The sequence below is a fragment of the Schistocerca cancellata genome, chromosome 9 (assembly GCF_023864275.1).
Source record: "Schistocerca cancellata isolate TAMUIC-IGC-003103 chromosome 9, iqSchCanc2.1, whole genome shotgun sequence".
Lineage (NCBI taxonomy): Eukaryota > Metazoa > Arthropoda > Insecta > Orthoptera > Acrididae > Schistocerca > Schistocerca cancellata.
The window spans coordinates 434,128,950-434,147,188 of NC_064634.1; positions in this window are offsets into that span (position 1 = coordinate 434,128,950).

Consider the following 18,239-nt stretch of genomic DNA (forward strand, 5'->3'; position numbering starts at 1 on the left):
AGACGTGCCATCATTTTCCGATGCAGTCCATTATCGGGTCACTGTCACGTCCGAATGCCTCACAAATCTACACTACTGGCCATTAAAAATGCTACACCAAGTACAAATGCAGATGATAAATGGGTATTCATTGGACAAATATACACTCCTGGAAATGGAAAAAAGAACACATTGACACCGGTGTGTCAGACCCACCATACTTGCTCCGGACACTGCGAGAGGGCTGTACAAGCAATGATCACACGCACGGCACAGCGGACACACCAGGAACCGCGGTGTTGGCCGTCGAATGGCGCTATCTGTGCAGCATTTGTGCACCGCCGCCGTCAGTGTCAGCCAGTTTGCCGTGGCATACGGAGCTCCATCGCAGTCTTTAACACTGGTAGCATGCCGCGACAGCGTGGACGTGAACCGTATGTGCAGTTGACGGACTTTGAGCGAGGGCGTATAGTGGGCATGCGGGAGGCCGGGTGGACGTACCGCCGAATTGCTCAACACGTGGGGCGTGAGGTCTCCACAGTACATCGATGTTGTCGCCAGTGGTCGCACGTGCCAGTCGACCTGGGACCGGACCGCAGCGACGCACGGATGCACGCCAAGACCGTAGGATCCTACGCAGTGCCGTTGGGGACCGCACCGCCACTTCCCAGCAAATTAGGGACACTGTTGCTCCTGGGGTATCGGCGAGGACCATTCGCAACCGTCTCCATGAAGCTGGGCTACGGTCCCGCACACCGTTAGGCCGTCTTCCGCTCACGCCCCAACATCGTGCAGCCCGCCTCCAGTGGTGTCGCGACAGGCGTGAATGGAGGGACGAATGGAGACGTGTCGTCTTCAGCGATGAGAGTCGCTTCTGCCTAGGTGCCAATGATGGTCGTATGCGTGTTTGGCGCCGTGCAGGTGAGCGGACTGCATACGACCGAGGCACACAGGGCCAACACCCGGCATCATGGTGTGGGGAGCGATCTCCTACATTGGCCGTACACCACTGGTGATCGTCGAGGGGACACTGAATAGTGCACGGTACATCCAAACCGTCATCGAACCCATCGTTCTACCATTCCTAGACCGGCAAGGGAACTTGCTGTTCCAACAGGACAATGCACGTCCGCATGTATCCCGTGCCACCCAACGTGCTCTAGAAGGTGTAAGTCAACTACCCTGGCCAGCAAGATCTCCGGATCTGTCCCCCATTGAGCGTGTTTGGGACTGGATGAAGTGTTGTCTCACGCGGTCTGCACGTCCTGCACGAACGCTGGTCCAACTGAGGCGCCAGGTGGAAATGGCATGGCAAGCCGTTCCACAGGACTACATCCAGCATCTTTACGATCATCTCCATGGGAGAATAGCAGCCTGCATTGCTGCGAAAGGTGGATATACACTGTACTAGTGCCGACATTGTGCATGCTCTGTTGCCTGTGTCTATGTGCCTGTGGTTCTGTCAGTGTGATCATGTGATGTATCTGACCCCAGGAATGTGTCAATAAAGTTTCCCCTTCCTGGGACAATGAATTCACGGTGTTCTTATTTCAATTTCCAGGAGTGTATTATACTAGAACTGACATGCGATTACATTTTCACGTAATTTCGGTGCATAGATGCTGAGAAATCAGTACCCAGAACAACCACCTCTGGCAGTAATAACGGCCTTGATACGCCTGGGCATTGAGTCAAATAGAGTTTGAATGGCGTGTACAGGTACCACAGCGTCAACACAATACCACAGTTCATCAAGAGTAGTGACTGGCGTATTGTAACCTGCCAGTTGCTCGGCCACCATACCAGACGTTTTCAATTGGTGAGAGATCAGGAGAGTGTGCTGGCCAGGGCAGCAGTCGAACACTTTCTGTATCCAGAAAGGCCCGTACAGGACCTGCAACATGCGGTCGTGCATTATCCTGCTGAAATGTATGGTTTCACAGGGATCGAATGAAGGGTAGAGGCCGGCCGCGGTGGCCGTGCGATTCTGGCGCTGCAGTCCGGAACCGTGGGGCTGCTACGGTCGCAGGTTCGAATCCTGCCTCGGGCATGGGTGTGTGTGATGTCCTTAGGTTAGTTAGGTTTAAGTAGTTCTACGTTCTAGGGGCCTTATGACCTAAGATGTTGAGTCCCATAGTGCTCAGAGCCATTTGAACCATTTTTTTTGAAGGGTAGAGCCACGGGTCGTTACACATCTGAAATGTAACGTCCACTGTTCAAAGTGCCGTCAATGCGCACAAGAGGTGACCGAGACGTGTAATCAATGGCACCCCATACCATCACGCCGGTTGATACGCCAGTATGGAGAAGACGAATACACGCTTTTAATGTGCGTTCACCGCGATGTCGCCAAACACGGATGCGACCATCATGATGCTGTAAACAGAAACTGGATTCATCAGAAAAAATGACATTTTGCCATTCGTGCACTCAGGTTTGCCGTTGAGTGCACCATCGCGGGCGCTCCTGGCTGTGAAGCAGCGTCAAGGGTAACCGTAGCCACGGTCTCCGAGCTGATAGTCCATGCTGCTGCAAACGTCGTCGAAGTGTTCGTGCAGATGGACGTTTATCAAAGTCGGAAACGTAATGGTACACTGGGTGTTGCGTGATGTCCTTAGGTTAGTTAGGTTTAAGTAGTGCTAAGTTCTAGGGGACTGATGACCATAGATGTTAAGTCCCATACTGCTCAGAGCCATTTGAGCAGTGATGGTACGCATTTCTCCTCCTTGCGCGAGGAATCACAATAACGTTTCACCGGGCAACGCCGGTCAACTACTGTTTGTGTATGACAAATCGTTTGGAAACTTTCCTCATATCAGCACGTTGCAGGTGTCGCCACCGGCGCCAACCTTGTGTGAATGCTCTGAAAAGCTAATCATTTGCATCTTCTTCCTGTCGGTTAAATTTCGCGTCTGTAGCACGTCATCTTCGTGCTGTAGCAATTTTAATAGCCAGTAGTGTATATGTTGCACGATGCGACTAGTCGGTGGAACGGAGACGTTCTCCAAACCTGTCAGGTGCTAACAAACTTGTTTCACACGTGTACGTGGCATTTCCGTGTTCCTTAACAACTAAACGTGAACAGCAATAATGGACTATGGTGGTGGTTCCTCATTTTTAATCATGTATGTAACCGCCAATGCCTACGATATTATATTAACAGCCGGCCATGTCTTCCAGGCTCCTCACCTTTTCTGTCACGTATGAACTTCTATGCTGTGATGATGCTTATTAAACCGCTACTGGAAATATTTCATTTCATAAGGCATTTTGAGAATCTCCCTATGAATAGGTGTAAAAGTACTGGGATGAGTTTCGGGTGGGTTGACAACAGTTAAGGCTATCGTTGTTGTGCCGCTAATCTATTACGTTCAGTAGACACTACATGAGGTGCGTATTGGACAAATCTTCATCAGTAATCCTATCCGCACTGAAATTTATCAGTGTTAACATACACGTAAAACTACAGGGCGAATAAAACCCGAGAAACAATCTAGCAGTACTTAACGCAAGTTTGAAAGCAAAGAGAGCAGTGAACATTTATGTTGCCGACAGCAAGTGACCCGAGGAAATGGATTGAGTTCGTTTCTAAAAGAGACAACCGGGATTTTCCATTGACATCTCTACTCTTTGACAACTGATTTTAGTGCTATAGATTTATGAAGACAAATGGAGGATGAATATCAAAGGAGATGCAATTACTCAGTGAGCCAATGGAGACCACCAGTCTCCTGAACCGAAATACACAGGAAATACCCTTGAACAAAATTTTGTCGGCAGAATTCGGATCAACCTGTACAAGTAACAGCGGAATAAGTACCATGATTACAGCGTATCTATGTTACAAATCTATATAAGTAAAAATGTAAACATTCGTTTCTTCAAAATCATGAAGCTCTGATTGTTCTTCAGTGATTGCTTTTAAATTTTGGCATTACATTACATTCGAGTACACGAATGTTTTATAAACCTGTTTTAATACAAGTAACATATAAATGAATATGTAACATACAAAGGTCAAATCTTGTTACAAAAATTCTCGAAAAGTTGTTGACCAACTTACTTCACATTTTTACGTAGCACTCTAATGAATATTCGGATTGATGTAGGGCATACGTACATACACGTGACATGTTGTTGCCAAATAGAGATGTCGTATTAATGGCTTAACGCTATACGATTAGAATACTACTACAGAAAATTAATTTGCGAATAATAACAGACGTCACTCAAGGTCAGCGACAGGGGAAGAAGAGAAGGACAAAAGTGTGAGAAGAAATTGTCATAGAAAGCGGAAAGGAGAAAATGGAACGAGAGAGGCGGCAGGAAGGGATGCAGAGACAGGAGAGAGGAGACGATGAACAGAAAGAGGGAGGAGATGATGGACAGTTGGACAGTGAGAGGAGAAAGAAGGAGAGATGAGCAGAATGAGTGGGAGGAGGAAATGGACAGATAAAGGTGGTTGGGTGGGGGAAAGGAGGTTAGGTCGTATGTCAGCTTACCATACATATTAGAAACGTGTGTTTTCTCTTTCCTTTATACTCCTTTTAACCAGACTGAGCGGCAGCAAAGCATAGCCTGGAATATAAAGTATATAAATATTAATAAAATTTAGCAGTTTACTTTCAGGTATATATAAGCCATATGTCATGCAGTGATCAGATAAGTGAGGGACTGAACTCTCTCCTTCTCGTCTTGGATACTTGATCAGTGATTCCCACTGAGCGCTATGTCGCGAGCGTGGAAAGGAGGGAAACGACTGAATGCGTGGGCGGCGAGAGATGGGCTGTGACGGTGATATTTGGGCAGAGAGGGAGTTGGCGGCTCAAAGGCGCATCCCAAGGACCCTTACCTTCTGCGAGTGGAGGGCCGCCATAAACGCCAGACGCCTTGCCAACTGCAGTATCGGCTTTCACCCTCTGTGAGCTCCTTACTGAGCTTCGCTTTGATGTAACGGAGGTGCATTACGGGCCGAAACGCGAGCTCAACTCCGAAACCTCATCATCTCCCTATATCTTCAGAGGGGCACCCGATATTATTGTTAACACGCCAAGCCATTCTTTCCCAGCAAGACTACGTAAATACGTGAAGCCCGCTGACAATATGGAACGCAACACAGTTACGAGAGTTATCACATATTTACTTATTACTAAAGACCTCTTTCAAATCACAGTTTGAGCAAGGTGGCGTTATGCTAATGACATGGATTCGTATTCGGTAGCCTCGTGATGACTGGGTGTTGTGTGCTGTCCTTAGGTTAGTTAGGTTTAAGTAGTTCTAAGTTCTTGGGGACTGATGACCATAGACGTTAAGTCCCATAGTGCTCAGAGCCGTATTCGGTAGTGCCGGGGATCAAATTCACAACAGGCCGCCCAGAGTTAGGTTTGGTTTCCTTACATCGCTTCAGGCTTTTCTTTGAAGAGAACTAGGCCAATTTCCTTCTCTGCAGTTTTCCAAATCGTGAACGGGCTCCATCTGGAATGGCCTCGTCGTCGATTCTAAATAAAATAAAATATCGGATTATTAGATTGTGTCCCACAGCGCTCCTTATAAACGTCCCGCGACAAAACAATATTGCGATAATCGTATATCTTTGTAACAATGGACCTCGCCTACTCCCCCATGAACGATTTCATCCAAATTAATTGTATGTGCAGGGACTGGCCGGAACTGAAAGTGACTAAAGTGGGAGCTCCATATGGCAAAACGTTTAGAAAACAAGAAGCGCTTTTTAGCAAGTGGTTTGTAAGACCTAAGATATAAACAGTACCGCAGTCCCAAGGTAAAATTTGAACCAAACGAAAGACTACGCAGTGTTAATTCTAGGTCTAATGTCTATGCGAAAAATTGTTTGCTTTTATTTTTAATTGTTTCGATACCTACACCTCAAATAAACTTACATAATGCTCAAAGTACTGCATTTCTACATATTTTCATAAGAGGCATGAAAACAAAAAAATTGGTATTGCGAATAAACTCTCAGGAAGGTATTACAAATAAATTCTCAGGAAGGTATTACAAAGTGTACAAAAGAGCTTCGGTGGAAAAATTGCATACATTTACTTCCTTAAAGTCAATGGCTGACATGTTCTGGGGTGAGTATTAATTTTTGATGTATTGCACAGGTTGTAATCGCCGTATTTTTACAGATGCATAAACATGTATGGATAAACAAATTAAGTTTACATGCATAAAAGATTTTCTCTTATCCCACAATTTGACAGCAAACCAGGCAGGACACATCATTTCACCAAATCTTGGCCGTGAAATACACTGAAGCGCCAAAGAAACTGATACAAGCATGCGTATTCAAACACAGAGGTATGTAAACAGGCAGAACACAGTGCTGCGGTCGGCAACGCCTATACAAGACAAGTGTTAGGCGCAGTTATTCAATCGGTTACTGCCGCTACAATGGCAGATTGAGTGAGTTTCAACGTGGTGCTATAGTTGGCGCACGAGCGATGGGACACAGCTTCTACGAGGTAACATTGAAGTGGGGATCTTCCGGTACGGCCATTTCATGAGTGTACGAAGAATATCAGGAAGCCGGTAAAACATCAAATCTCCACCATAGGTGCAGCCGAAAACAGATCCTGCAAGAATAGGACCAAAGACGACTGAAGAGATTCGTTCAGCGTGACAGAAGTGCATCCCTTCCGCAAATTGCTGCAGGTATCAATGGTGGGCCACCAGCAAGTCCCAGCGTGTGAAGAATCCAACCAAATAACATCGATATGGTCTTTCGGAGCCGAAGACCCACCGTGGACCCTTAGGACTGCACGACACAAAATCTGTACGCCTCGCGTGGTACCTTCAACACCGACATTGGACTGTTGACGACTGGAAACATGTTGTCTGGTCGGACGAGTCCCGTTTCAAATTGTATCGAGCGGATGGACGTGTAAGGGTATGGGGGCTACCTTATTAATGCATGGACCCTGCATATCAGCAGGGGACTGCTCAAGCTGTTGGAGGCTCTGTAATGGTGCGGAGCATGTGCAATTGGAGTGATATGGGACCCCTGATACGTCTAGATACGACTATTACAGGTGTCACGTACATAAGCATATTGTCTGACCACTTGCATCCATTCGTGTCTATTGTGCATTGCGACGGACTTGGACAATTCCAGCAGGATAATGCGACACCGCACACGTATAGAATTGCTGCAGAGTGGTTCCAGGAACGCTCTTCTGAGCTTAAAAACTTTCGCTGGCCGCCAAATTCCGCAGACATGAACGTTATTGAGCACATCTGTGATGCCTTGTAATATTCCTTTCTTTCTTCAACTATGGGACAACTCTCAATGCCATTTATTGTCTATTCTCATAGGATTTATATACGATATGCAGTTAGCATCAGACAGCTTTCCCTCATCTTAGTAACATCTCACTCATCTGTCATAATAGGGTATTTTTGGCTGATGTGACTTCTTGCCAGAGCGCTGAATAGTCAAGCAGGACAACAACGCACATAATTAAACTGCGAAAACCATTACTCAATAACATAAAAAGTATTTAATGTAATTATTTCACGAAACTGAAAACTTAAAACGCTGTTACAATCTACTCGTAAAGAGTTATAACAATATTTTATAGGTTGAGAAATACAGATACGAATTCTAGAAGCCAACCTCAGGGAAGATTACATACGACTCCGGAGAAATGTAGGAACACGAGAGACAATACAGACCCTACGACATATTTTATTCGTAGTATTTAAGAAAAGGCAAACCGACGTTCATAGAATTTGTAGGCAACAAGCTTTTGATAGGGAGCAAGAATAAAATACATGGAGCAAACGACTATTTACAAGTTGTACAGTAACAAGAAGGCAGTTGTAGGAGCCGAGGGGATTAAAATTAAAGCAGTGGTCGAGAAGCAAGTTACACAGGGTTGTATCCTTTCCCCAATGATATTCAATCTGCACATTGAACAAGCAGTAAAGGATACGAAAGAAAAATTTGGAGTAGAAATTAAGGTTCAGAGAGAAACAAATAAAAATTTTGAGGTTAGCCGATGAAACTGTAACTGTCACAGACAGCAAGAACTGGGAAGAACAGTTGAACGGAATGACAGTGACTTGAAAGGAGAACGTAAGAAGAACATCAACAAAAGCAAAATAAGGATAATTTAATGTAGTCGAATTAAAAAAAAGGTTATGCTAAGGCAATTGGGTTCGGAAGCGAGACACTTAAAATAGTGGATTAGTTTCGCTATATGTAAAGCCAAATAGCTCATAATGGCGGGAGAGGAGAGGATAAAAAATGTAGACTAGCAATGGCAAGAAAAGCATTTCTGAAGGGGAGAAGTTTATTTACATCGTATATAGATTTAAGAGTTAGGAAGTCTTTTCCGAAGGTATTTGCCTGGAGTGTAGACGTGTATACAAATCAAACATGGACGATAAACAGTTCAGACAATAAGAGAATAGAAGCTTTCGAAATGTGGTGCTCAAGAAGAATGCTGAAAATGGTGAGAAAAGATACTTGTGGTACAAGTTCACCATAAGGGGGATCGGTGTCAGTTAACATGCTGAGACATCAAGGGATCGCCAATAGTGTTGAAGGGAAGAGAGTGTGGTAAAATAGACGGAGGCTAAGAGATTAATACAGTAAGGAGATTCAGAAGGATCTAGGTCGAAGTATTTATTCGGAGATAAACAGGCTCGCCCAGGATACAACAGCAAGGAGAGCTGAATTAAACCAGTCATGGACTCGAACACCGCAGCAACAACAGGTTTAACAACGCAAATCAATTATTAAAGGTGGAATCTGTACATGTCTTAAGGCGGCCTAACTCACAGTGCACAAGCACTCCGTCTTCAGGCCACAAGTGGCTCATCGAGACCATTCGACCGCCGTGTCATCCTCAAAGGATGATGCAGATAGGAGGGGCGTGTGCTCAGCACACCACTCTCCCGGTCGTTAAAATGGTTTCCTTTGTCCGGCGCCGCTACTATTCGGTCGAGTAGCTGCTCAATTGGCGTCATGAGGCTGAGTACATCCCAAAAAATGGCAACAGTGCATGTGGCCCGGATAGTGACCCACCCAAGTGCTGGCCACGCCCCACAGCGCGCAACTTCGGTGATCTGACGGGAACCGGTGTATCCACTGCGGCAAGGCCGTCACAGTGTTCAAATCAAACAGAAAATACACTGAGGAAATAAAAGTCCTTTGATACCTCCCAGTATAGTGTCGGGCTTCCTTTTGCCCAGCGTAGTGCAGCAACTCGACGTGGGATGGACTCAACAAGTCGTTGGAATTCCTCTGCAGAGATACTGCGAGGTGCTGCCTCGGTAGATGTACATAACTGCAAAAGTGTCGGCGGTACAGGATGTTGTGCACGAACTGACCTCTCGATTACGTGGCAATTAATGTTCGATGGGACTATTGTCAGGCGATCTAGGTGGACAAATCATTCGCACGAAACATCCAGAATGTTCTTCAAACCAATCGCGAACAATTATGGCATGTCATCTATGTTTGGGAACATGAAGTCAATGAATGGTTGCAATGAGTCAATGATCGGTTCCTTTGGACCAGGGGGACCAATCCATTCCATGTAAACACAGCTCACACGATTATGGAGTCATCAACAGATTGCAAAATAGTTTTGTTGACAGCTTGTGTCCATGGCTTCGTGGGATCTCCGCCACACACGAAACCCAACATCAGCTCTAAGCAGTGGAAGTCGGAACTCATCTGACTAGGCCACGTTTCTCCAGCCATCCCTGGTCCAACCGAGATAGCCACGAACCGAGGGGGAGTGTTAGCAAAGGCACTCGCATCGACAGTCTGGTGCAGTAGCCTTTTAACGCCAAATTGCTCCAATCTGTCGTAACGGATACGTTAGTCGTACATCCCACATTTATTTCTACCCATTATTTCACATAGTTTTGCTTGTCTGTTAGCAATGACAACTCTACGCACATGCCGCTCATAGGATCTGGCAAGGATCCCAAACACTCGAACAGTACTCAAGAATGGGTCGCACTACTTTCTCTGCTGCACGGTGTCGACTTCCTCGATGAACTGCACTTTCGCAGAATTCTCCCAATAAAACGAAGTCGAGCGTTCGCCTTCCCTACGGCCACACTGCTGTGCTCATTCCATGTCATATAGCTCTGCCACTTTACGCCCAGATATTTAGTTGATGCGACTGTGTGAAGTAGTAACTAACTAATGCTGTATCCCAACGCTACCGCACTGTTTTTTCTACATCCGCATTAGCTTACATTTTTCTACTTAAAAGCATGCATTTTTTGGTCACGCGATCTAGATATTCTAAGGAGTTTTGCATCCTTCTACAGTCAGTCAACGACAACACTTTTCCGTACAGCGCAGCTTCATCATCATCAAACAGCCGTAAATTACTGCTTACCCTGTTCGTATAGTCGTTTATGTAAACAGATAATAAATAGTAAATCATTGCACCAGTTAAGATTTTTCATCTATGGCACGACACGATTTTCAATATTATCTCATTACCAACTGCAAATATTTTCAATCGTTTATTATGTGATGTTTGCATATGTTGTGTTGTGCCTCTCTCACCCTGACGATTTCAGGGCGAGAGAGGCAAAACAACACGCATGTAAACATTATATAAAACATCATTGTAAATGTATGCGCTTCATAATGCTGATAAATTCTGCAAACATATGGTGCTACGCATGAAAAGCCGTAACCGGAGTAAAAAATTTTATTTAACTAGCCATATTACTTCTTCAATACGGATCCTATTCGCTACACATTTTGTAGTAGACAGTATCCATTTGTACATTGAATGTACATGCAAACTGATATTGTACGGCGCATACTTCACGATGTATGACAACCTAAACGTTGGTCTTGACTTATTCATTTGTCTATGGATGAATAATCCGAAACTAATAAAACCGGCATAACTAGGATTTGGCGTCTTCAACCGTTATGCATTGTATGCATGCGGCAGATATTTAACACATTAACTCATTTGTAGAGGAATCAAGAGTCTGAGGATGATTTATATATAGGAATCAGGTTCTTTAAAGATTCGGGAATGAAGAGACGTTTTATTACTTTTCACAAAACTATGCGCACGAAGCCTAAAAAGGAACAACGTTCCCTCCCTTCCAGTAATGCGTCTCCAGCGTGTTGATATTGCAGTAAAGACTCACAGAACCCCAGCTGAGGCTCTGAAGATGAAGCTCTGCTTCGAAATCTACAGCGGCGACAAAAATATGCTACCGATAAGACAAGGGGAAAACTTCACTGCTACGTTTTTCCAACCGATATAATTGTCTTACCCTACCTGGCAGTTACACATAGATGGCAGTTAATTACTTCGCAGCATGTGACACTAATTCTCCCATGTTTCGCCCTGTATAAGGTTCTGCTAAGACATCAAAGCGATGAACGTTTAGTGTGGGTACTGCTCTCTTTTGAGCTTGCTTTTTGGCCCCTGAGTTGTGAAATTCGGTGGAAATATAAATATGTATCGTTATAGTAGGGAAATTCCCATACAGGTTAAAATAGAATGACATCTTCCATACACAGACAACACTGAGATAAGAAAAGAGCATCTTTTTCTTGTGTCTGATCCCGTTACATATTCCGACTCCGCTGCACTACAATGCGAGAGTTCTTTCTGCCGCAGACCTACAAATGTGTCTCTAGTTCCTCCTTCACCTAAACTTTAATTTAATTTTAAAAAATTGTGGCAGCAAATTACCTCTGGCGCCTTTTGCCAGGGCTCCATTACAGCAGCAGAGCAGTCCTTATCCCAGAGGAATGCGACGCCTGTCCTGTTACATAATGCGATACTACACTTGCCACGAGGGATTCATCCCCGAGCTAGTAAGCTCACACAGCTTACAGTTATTACTACCGGAAGCTGTAGGTGACAGTGTCCGTACGGATATGGCGTGTAAAGAGATACCGCGTCTCTCCCGCGCATTAACTTAGGAACATCCTAAAGACCGTGACATAAGCGACGCTACGTCAATGATTACTTGGTACTTATATACCTCCTCATTTGTGATTCGTTGTTACCTACATCTGTATATACAGGGCGTCCCACAAATGTTGCGACAAGCTTCTAGGGTGGTTCAGGGTGTCTTCAAGAATAAATGTAACATAGGAACCCGTGTCTAGGCACATCTTGTAATGACGGTACAGTGCGACTAAGTTTTTGGCGACTGCGTCTGCCACACCAGCAGCTAAAGTGACTTTGTACGCTGACGGACCGCAGGCGAAATGTCTCGTAATGATGTTTCTTACTCAGTGTTTGTGACTGGTTGCCGCGATAGCCGGTGAAGTATATGGAGCTAGTTGCTGAATAGACAGGGAACATGTAGAGGATGTCCTTTGAACGGAATGTTCTGTTGCATTGAAGGATACGGATTTGCATCTTTAGTTTATTTTTCTGCGTTGTAACAAAAAAATTAGGAGATTTTATAGAGATCCAAGAGGGAGAAAAGGCAATCTGCTGATTGGTACTGGTGTCCGAAACTGTCATCCACCAAGGTGATACAGCATCACATTCACAGGTAACTAGATCTTTCTACCAAACAGCTAGCTCTGTCCTCTCCATTGGCCATCGTCTGGATAGTCGCAAGCAGTGAGTAACAAACGACATCGCGACACGTTCCACATACAGTTCGCAGGCGAACAAAGTCAGGTTTGCTAACGAAATGGCAGGCGCTGGCGCTTATAATTTCGACGCTCTTTAGCGACATTGGAAGACGTTTCCGTTCACGAATTACTACCCTCGATCTGTTCCTCAAGACATCCTCCACATGCTCCCGAAGTTTGTAGCATGATTTTTGCGACACCCTGTATAACTGTCAGTCAGATGGGAATGTGACAGCCGCTCAGAGTGGCGGTGTGGTTTGAGGCGCCATGTCCCGGATTGCGCGGCCCCCCCGCCGGAAGTTAGAGTCCTCCCTCGGCCATGGGTGTGTGTGTGTGTGTTGTCCTTAGCGTAAGTTTGTTTAAGTAGTGTGTAAGTCTAGGGGCCGATGACCTTCGCAGTATGGCCCCATAGAAATTCACACACATTTGAAGCGTGCCAGATGCAAAAAAATGTTAGTAAACTAGTCATTGCTTCAAACGTAATTTCCATAACTGTTAATACATTTATACCACTATGAGACAAGATGATCAGTGCACTGACATAAAATTTTTGCGGTTGCCTACGGTACCATGATTGTTTTCAGTGGGCATCTTTTCACCCAAAGGTCGGTCGAATGTATATCTTCTCGGTTTCAGAAATGAGGAAACTAGATAGGGGAGAGATCGGGACTGTATGGAAAATGTGTAAGGACATCCCAGCAAAACTTCTGCAGCGTAGTCGAAAATTCCTTGACAACATGTGGACGGTTCGACAATATGCCAAAGTTGTTCTGACGACGTTGCTGAAGTTCCGCTGGGGTTCTATATCAATCATGTATTTCTAAATCTGATAATCTACTTGTTATCACTGTGGAACGTAGCAGTAACTCCTCCTTTCCAATATGCTGAACGATCTTATAGCCAAAACTTAGAGGGTTACTTCTTTGGTGTTGTTGGTTACGTAAGGAGATTGCGATGTGGAATTTGGTTAGCCAAGCAATGCAGAAAATACCTCGTAGACAACCTTGAGAATTTGCCCCGGCCGAGGGCTTGTCCTGTTCGCTGTTTTACGCGCTAGAAATGGTTTAGGGGATAAAGAGCTCAACCTTGCGATGGTGGGTCGATCTCTCCGTAACGTTCCTAAGTTTTTTGTGCTCGAGCCTTGCTGCGATGGCTTAGGGTGCAGTGTGTCAGGAATTTTCCGGCAGCTGTTTGAAATAAAGTCTTGAAAAGTCTTGGCAAGGAGCAGCACTTTTCAGTGGAATGTTAGTGACGTGAGCGGGAAATGGCAGATTAAAATACCGTAACTCTGCTGTCGAATCTGACTTGGAGGTGAATTAATTTCCAGGAGCTGCTTGGAGCTTTCAAAATGGGGGAGTCGATCTGCAGTGTTCTCGATGGTACGTTGCGAGTTATTGGGCCCGTGGAATGGATGTAATGATTTACGACTGCTGCGTATATCAAGGCGAAAGAAATGATCCATTGGGATGGATAAATTTATACTTTTCAATACGAGATCCTTAAAAGGGCTTGTAAGTGCGGATCTGTGCACAGGTCTAAATGTATAATCAATAATTTTCTAGTAATCTAGACGACGGATGCGATTAAGCTAGTGTCCATGTATCTGGCGGGCTGAGAGCTCAGAGCTGATCATGGCGCCAGTAGACGGCTGGAGGTGTTTATAAACAAGACGGAGTTGACCAGCTCTGACTGCATCAGTTATATTTTTCGTAGTGGGTCTGCTCCTGTAAACTGAAGGGTAGGACGAATGTAGGAAGTGAGTAGGAGCAGGAAAAAGGAAAACACGTCGGTACTGCGTGTCAAATTATAGATGTTTTCTATAGGCAAAAACAAGTAATAAATGGTTATATAACTTGTCACTGAGGTGCGAATCCTTAGACCCGTGGTAAGTAATACAAAGTCTCAATCTGAAGCGAAGTGTCCTGGCTTTCTGCTCTTTATCAAATGGGCTGAATCTGGAGCGGACCTCGTTGAGCTCCACAGCACAGGCTATAGGGCGCTATCGTCGGTGTCTGTCGCGGTGCCAACTTATGAACTTGCACCTACACCATGGCATCGTAGCTATCGATACCACAATATTTCAAATGCTTCCGTGCAACACGATGTGTGATGATTTTCTGTATCTTCTGACTATCTGATTGTGAACTGTACTCTTTATTGTAGATTTGTAGCTATGGAGTTGTTATTGGTGGAAATTGTTAGTAAACAGCCAGTAGCAGTGTATGATCTGTTAGCGGATTACATTTTCCAGTCCACTAAGTGGATCGCAGAATACTTCAGAAAATACAATACGTGACAGCGAAAACTTTAACCCTACCTGACGAAACATTCTATTTTATAATGCACACCTACGGGGAGTTCCTCGGGATCCGCCGTACATGCTCACGAGTATTTCTACGGCACAATGTGTCGATTAATTTTACTCGCTTATCGCACTCGTGACTTCCTACTGGTTGTGGAACTTCGCGCGGCGCCACGGAAGTGCATACGAAGGAAGTAGACGTACGTCTCAACGTTCAGCTTAGGAAGAAGAGGTACACCCTAAAAACTGAAAACCTTTGTTGTTGGTCCTGTTATTATGCGCAACGGATATCGTCTGTGCTCTGTCTGTTCTGCATCTCATGAACTCGTGGAGCGACAAACAGACCAGATTGCAGGAAATGTTGTCTGTTCTTTCGGATATATTACCCGAACCTTTACGGGACTTGGTAAGAATGTTTTCCACGAGTAAAGCGTGTGTTGGGTAGCGACACTACGAAAGTAGTGTGTGGACATATAAGGTGAGAATGTAGGTCTCGCGGGAGACGTGCCTCAGATGGAAGGGCCGGGACAATAGCTCAGAGTGTTCGGTCAGAGGGCTGCGTGCTCTCTGTAACAAAAAAAACTGGGTCAAGGAATCAACGATCAACTTCAACAGATTTATTGTGACGTCCGCCCAAACCAAACGCAGCGAACTACACTCCTGGAAATTGAAATAAGAACACCGTGAATTCATTGTCCCAGAAAGGGGAAACTTTATTGACACATTCCTGGGGTCAGATACAGCACATGATCACACTGACAGAACCACAGGCACATAGACACAGGCAACAGAGCATGCACAATGTCGGCACTAGTACAGTGTATATCCACCTTTCGCAGCAATGCAGGCTGCTATTCTCCCATGGAGACGATCGTAGAGATGCTGGATGTAGTCCTGTGGAACGGCTTGCCATGCCATTTCCACCTGGCGCCTCAGTTGGACCAGCGTTCGTGCTGGACGTGCAGACCGCGTGAGACGACGCTTCATCCAGTCCCAAACATGCTCAATGGGGGACATATCCGGAGATCTTGCTGGCCAGGGTAGTTGACTTACACCTTCTAGAGCACGTTGGGTGGCACGGGATACATGCGGACGTGCATTGTCCTGTTGGAACAGCAAGTTCCCTTGCCGGTCTAGGAATGGTAGAACGATGGGTTCGATGACGGTTTGGATGTACCGTGCACTATTCAGTGTCCCCTCGACGATCACCAGTGGTGTACGGCCAGTGTAGGAGATCGCTCCCCACACCATGATGCCGGATGTTGGCCCTGTTTGCCTCGGTCGTATGCAGTCCTGATTGTGGCGCTCACCTGCACGGCGCCAAACACGCATACGACCATCATTGGCACCAAGGCAGAAGCGACTCTCATCGCTGAAGACGACACGTCTCCATTCGTCCCTCCATTCACGCCTGTCGCGACACCACTGGAGGCGGGCTGCACGATGTTGGGGCGTGAGCGGAAGACGGCCTAACGGTGTGCGGGACCGTAGCCCAGCTTAATGGAGACGGTTGCGAATGGTCCTCGCCGATACCCCAGGAGCAACAGTGTCGCTAATTTGCTGGGAAGTGGCGGTGCGGTCCCCTACGGCACTGCGTAGGATCCTACGGTCTTGGCGTGCATCCGTGCGTCGCTGCGGTCCGGTCCCAGGTTGACGGGCACGTGTACCATCCGCCGACCACTGGCGACAACATCGATGTACTGTAGAGACCTCACGCCCCACGTGTTGAGCAATTCGGCGGTACGTCCACCCTGCCTCCCGCATGCCCACTATACGCCCTCGCTCAAAGTCCGTCAACTGCACATACGGTTCACGTCCACGCTGTCGCGGCATGCTACCAGTGTTAATGACTGCGATGGAGCTCCGTATGCCACGGCAAACTGGCTGACACTGACGGCGGCGGTGCACAAATGCTGCGCAGCTAGCGCCATTCGACGGCCAACATCGCGGTTCCTGGTGTGTCCGCTGTGCCGTGCGTGTGATCATTGCTTGTACAGCCCTCTCGCAGTGTCCGGAGCAAGTATGGTGGATCTGACACACCGGTGTCAATGTGTTCTTTTTTCCATTTCCAGGAGTGTATATCGAACAAAAAAAAAATGGGTAGAGCGTCTGCTATGTAAGCAGGAGATCCCGAGTTCGAGTCCCGGTCGGGGCACACATTTAAAATGTCGATACTGTAGCTCAGCGTGTCCTGTCAGAGGGTTAGAAGCCCACTGTAATAAAAAAAAAACTGAGTTAACCGCCCAACGATGAACTTGAACAAGCGTCATGGGACGTCCACCCTGTATTATGACATTACCAGTGCAGTTGGCCTATTTTAACCGTGGATCATTTTTAAGCGCTAGCGGTGTATTAGAATGTGCAATGAAAGATGAAGCTCAAAATATGTGCTTGAAAAATGACCCATGGCTTTCACTGGCCAATTGCGCAGCCAATAAAGCAGATCACAGTCTACTTGGACCATGTTCTCTTTCTAAAAATATATTTCAAGTCAAATTAAAAATGCGAAGGTGGTTTTCATTACAGAGATTCTAAGGATTCATAGGGCCAAATACTGAAAGCACATAATGTGTGATCAAGTATTTTGAAGGTGATGCATCCAGAACTCTTTTATTACTTATTGTTGCGAAAAGAAAAGCAAAGCAAAAAGGAAACGCTCCGCACTCCAGTCCGTAAGGGCCAATTGGGAGCGACCAGTAGCCATGTCGTTCTCAAACAATGGCGTAATTTGGGTCCTATGTGGATGGGTTCTCTCTCCCTGTTGTCGGCTTTGTCGATATTGGAGTGGCTGTTACTCATTTGTCCTCAAGGGCCCAGTGCCAACATGGAAAATCCACTGGCAGCTGCGGGCATCAGACCCGGCATCTCGGCATAGCATCTAGACACGCTAAACACCATGCTACTGAGGCGAACATATCACAAGGCAGTATGAGAGGTAAATTACGAATATGCGAACTAGGAACATTCATTGGGACCTGAACACTAATCGTTGGGATTCAAGTAGGAATAAAAATTAACTAATCGAATATCTGTGTCCACAATATGCCCAAAATGAAGCTTTATTTAGTAACAAAACTGATTAAAGGAGATACTGGTCCCGCAACATGGTAGTTCCGTGCTGTAGCCCCAAATGATTACCATAAATCTACTTACAAGTCTATAGAAATAGAAAATTCATACCATTGAAATCCTGGCATTCAGACACTTTTATTAAATAAGAGACAGGCTGAAGGCCTTTCAGAGCATGTAGAAGAACAGCGGAGTTTTCCATTATCAATTCCGTTGCTTGCAGCACTACCCATGTGACGCGCTCGTAATCAGTCATCTCTGTCCCACAAT